Source organism: Sardina pilchardus, chromosome 14 (genome assembly GCF_963854185.1).
Source record: "Sardina pilchardus chromosome 14, fSarPil1.1, whole genome shotgun sequence".
Lineage (NCBI taxonomy): Eukaryota > Metazoa > Chordata > Actinopteri > Clupeiformes > Clupeidae > Sardina > Sardina pilchardus.
The window spans coordinates 11473204-11477635 of NC_085007.1; the positions used below are offsets into that span (position 1 = coordinate 11473204).

Below are 4432 nucleotides of genomic sequence, written 5' to 3' on the forward strand. Positions count from 1 at the left end.
GTGCCTGGAGCTGGACCCAGCCTCTCCACACACACTCTGAAACCACTGTGAACATCACCGAGCCTTATCCACACACAGACACACACACACACAGACACACACACGCACACACACATATATACACACACACACACACTTACATACATACACATATATATAACTCACACACATATATATTATGGCCCTCTAAAGTTACCGATTGGCTTTGGAGAAATTTTATCCAGGCTGCATCTTGCAAGTGTGGAAAAGCTTTTGCTCTCTCTCTCTCTCTCTCTCTGTGTCTCTCTCTCTCTCTCTCTCTCTCTCTCTCTCTCTCTCTCTCTCTCTCTCTCTCTCTCTCTCTCTCTCTCTCTCTCTCTCTCTCTCTCTCTCTCTCTCTCTCTCTCTCTCTGTCTCTCTGTCTCTCTTTGTCTCTCTCTCTCTCTCTCTCTCTGTGTAATAATCTGTTCATTTTTTAACCAAAGGAAGATGCGTTAGAGTAGTTTTCTGTGGAGCAATGAGGGAGAGCTTAGTGGAGGAGGCCTGTGCCAAAAACAAAAGAATAAGTCAGCGTTAGCGTCAGAGTTAGCCGACGCTGCATGCCTCTGCCATCCCTCTGCCTCAGCCTGTCTTAATGGGAACGGGCAGAGCAATGCCCCCTGGTGGGCAAAGGGAGTTCTGCCATTTGTAGAATACCTTGTTTTTGTTCTCTTTCTTTATTATTGTTTTTTTTTTTTTTATGAAGATAATTGTTTAGTATTCTGTTACTGAAGCTAGTGTTGGTAAGGGTCATGGCGGTGAGGCTGAGGAAGCCTACCGGGACCCTAAGAATTGAGGCCTCTGGTCTGTGCTTTAGCCAGCAGGTGAAGCTAGAGAGCAGGGTGGTGCTGGTGGTGGTTTTGTGGGCCGAGCATCATTAACCTGGTGATTGTGACCCAGCAGTGATGATGTTTCGAGGCCTTTCAGTCCCATACATTCCCTCATTTCACCCCAGAGTCTTTCCCAAACCCACGCGGTCAAAAGTCAACTCTAGGAGTCCGAGGATGGTGCCAGTGTTTGGGTGGTTGTATGGGGTTAGGGTGATTGTTTTGCTTTTTAGATGTGGCCTTTTGGCTATCCATTGTGCTCCCAGAGTATAGTATGCACTACTTGAATCAGGAAGAGACTGTAATAAGGCCCTCCCAGCTATGACTCATTGACCCACACTGTGAGTCTCTGTTTTCACCCCCACACATACACACACCCCACCACCACCATCACCACCCCACAGCTGGCTGCCTTATCGTTTTAGTCTTTCTTTTTTTAAAAATTCAATTCTGTTTTGTATTTTTGTTTTTCTCTTAAATGCCTATCATTTGATTCACCACATGAACTTAAAGCCCAGAATCACTGTTGGAAAGTGAATGCACATTTGAGCTTGGCCAGCATTTCCATATACTGTCTGTTTTGGTTGGTAGCCTTGGCCACAATGAGCACTCAATGATGGATAACTTCATTTTTATTTGGGATGATTAGATGTGCCCTGTGTGGTCTACTCTACACTTGGTCTATCATTCTGCATTGTGTGTGTGTGTGTGTGTGTGTGTGTGTGTAGGTGTGGGTATCACTTGGAAGCACAGATTTTGCCCTGCCTGTGTGTGTGCGTGCGTGCGTGCGTGTGTTTGTGTTTCGCAGCAGACTACAACTCGACACTCTCTCAGTTTTCTGTTTAAAAAAGCTGGAGTGTGTTATTTCAACTGCAGTATTGCAAAAGTGTACCTTCTTCACATCAATAATTTAAAAGTGTCTATGTGTATCGTCCATATGTGCTCGATGACCAAGCTAATGAGTGACTCCACAGCATTTCACTTGTGAACCATTAGCCTCCTGCCTCTCTGCCCTAACACACACACACACACACACACACACACACACACACACACACACACACACACACACACCTACGGGTGAACATACACCCTGCACATACACTAATACATCCATCCAGACATGCCTGTTGTTTCCTGGGCGTGTGGAGAACTCTGCTATGAGTTGAGAGGGCTCAGATGCCTTTGTAGAGGTTCTCCATATTCTCCAAGGAACAAGTTTTATGCTTTTTTTGCGGCGTCTTGCATCTTGATTCTAAAGCGATCCTAAAAGAAGAGTCAGTGTGGGCAGAGACTGGTTAGAATATATGCCTCTGGTCCTTGGGCTTTTATCCAAATCCTGTGTTGCTGTGCTGTGGGCTGACTTAGCTCTTATAGAGGTCAAGACTAGTGAGCCATGTGTGTGTTTGTTTGTTTGTTTATGTGTCTGTGTGTGTGTATGCCCACTTCCTCATAGTTCTCAGGCCAGTTGTGCCCCCCCCTGCCCCCCTCCCAATCCTAAACAGAGGCAGACACACACGGACACACACACAACCTTACACATGCTGTTGAAGCTGTCCTACAAAAATCGCAAATTCACCCGGGCATATGCATGGCACCCTGGGGCCAAAACTAATAAGACCTGACCCTTAACAACGGTAGGGTGGCCTTAGGTCCACTGGCTCTGCTTGTGTACCGTAGTGTGTCTGTTCATTGTACTGTAGTGTGTGTGTGTGTGTGTGTGTGTGTGTGTGTGTGTGTGTGTGTGTGTGTGTGTGTGTGTGTGTGTGTGTGTGTGTGTGTGTGTGTGTGTGTGTGTGTGTGTGTGTGTGTGTGTGTGTGTGTGTGTGTGTGTGTGTGTGTGTGTGTGTGTGTGTGTAACCGTGAGTGGGTGAGAGAGGGAATGGGTGCTTATTCGTCAAAAGTGTTCATGGTTTGTGCTGTTGTTTTTGTGTGTGTGTACGTGTTTGTTTGTATGTGTATAAGGGAATATAGCTGTTGATGAGATGTCAGCTCTCTTCTCTTGCGTACAAAAACTCTTACACACACTTGTGTTGATCTCTACATGTGTTTAATAATACTACACTTTTCTCTCTTTCTCACTCACCGTCTCTCGTTCTCTTTCTGTCTCTCTCTCTCTTTCAACATCTCTGTCTGTCTATGGAGGAAATTAATGGTCTTCAAATAATAAAAAAAGAACACCACCTAGTACATAAAACTATAAACTCAAAATACCTAATGTGAAATGTATTACCCTAAAAAGAAACGTTCACGGAAAAAGAAATGTCAAACTCAATGCAGGCAAACTCTATTTTTTAACTTGTATATTGTACATGAACATCTTGTAGAGGAGAATGTACTAAACATATCTAATTGCCAATAAGATATACTGTATGTTTAACCCAGCCACTGATCTCTAGTGAGCCTTAGAGAAAAAAAAAGCAGTTTACTGTATTGTGTGATTTATCAATGCAAGTAACCATGATAACTTCTTTGACAATAAATGACAAGCTCACAACTGTATGATTCGCTGCCTTTTTTCTTTCTTTTTAGCTCATTTTCAATCTATATCTTATTTTCCCTACCGGATGGAATGTAGGGAAAACAAGACGGATGGAACCAAAATAGAGACATCTAAGGCACAAACAGTGCAAGGTTGCAACAAAAAACATATGGTCAAGTCAAGTCATTTTATTTGTATAGCGCATTTAACGTGCACAGAGTACAACCCATATGTGAAGCCTTTATAAAAAGTGAATGGTTTGTTACAAAATAATACAGCAATTTCTTGTGTATCAGCTGTGTTATGTTTGGGGGTTATTTTTATAGTAAAATGTGTATTTTATGCAACTCAAAAAACAACCATGCATAAACTGCAGTGCCCAATAGACCAATGAGTCAGAATCAGATCATGCTTTAATCATATGGAAGAATGAAGAAAATAATTTCCAATGTATAGGCCATCCCGTGTATTAACCTCATAGCTGGATGCAAATTGTAAAATCAACACATAAACCTTGGTTGATATGTGGGAAATTGCAGTAGTATAGCAACTCTAAAAACCCTAGGCTGGAATCGACTCCTTGGATTTATGAAGTTGTCAGGGATTTTCTTAAGAAAGTTTGATTGGCTGGTTTCTCCTGCTGTGGTGCAGTGGGCATAGTACTGTACAGACCAGCCCAGCCCACTCTGCCCTGCGCAAACTAATCCTACTCATGCTAATGGGTGGAGCAGTGGAGAAGCTAAGCTGCAGCAGACCAAGGCAGAGCGGAATTATTGGCTAATTGTGGCAAAACGCTACCTGTTTATTTAATTTCTTTAGTTATGGCTACTGTAACTATTACTGTTTAGTAATTTAACTGCCACTCTTATCTGGAGCTGTTTGTAGAGAGCTAGTGTCGATGGTTCCCCTGACTGGATCATCTGGGGGTTAAGTCCCTTGCTCAGGGGCACAACAGTGTCAGTCCCTGGGATCGAACTCGTGGACTTTCTTGGGACTTGGGGAAGTCCAGATAGATACTCTCTGCTGTGTTGCATCCCTTGCTTTTGTGTGTGTGTGTGTGTGTGTGTGTGTGTGTGTGTGTCGAGCTGCTCTGGACAACACTATC

The 4432-nt window shown here is 43.5% G+C and overlaps 1 protein-coding gene across 3 annotated transcripts in view; it reads left to right on the plus strand.

The window, feature by feature from the left end:
* ptpn11a (protein tyrosine phosphatase non-receptor type 11a) overlaps nt 1-3342 on the plus strand; it is a 16220-nt gene extending 12878 nt beyond the window's left edge. For all 3 annotated transcript variants that reach the window (XM_062553527.1, XM_062553524.1, XM_062553525.1), the window contains exon 16: nt 1-3342. This exon is cut by the window's left edge. The gene's annotated coding sequence lies outside the window, so the exon portion shown is untranslated.
* Nucleotides 3343-4432: the final 1090 nt, after the last annotated feature.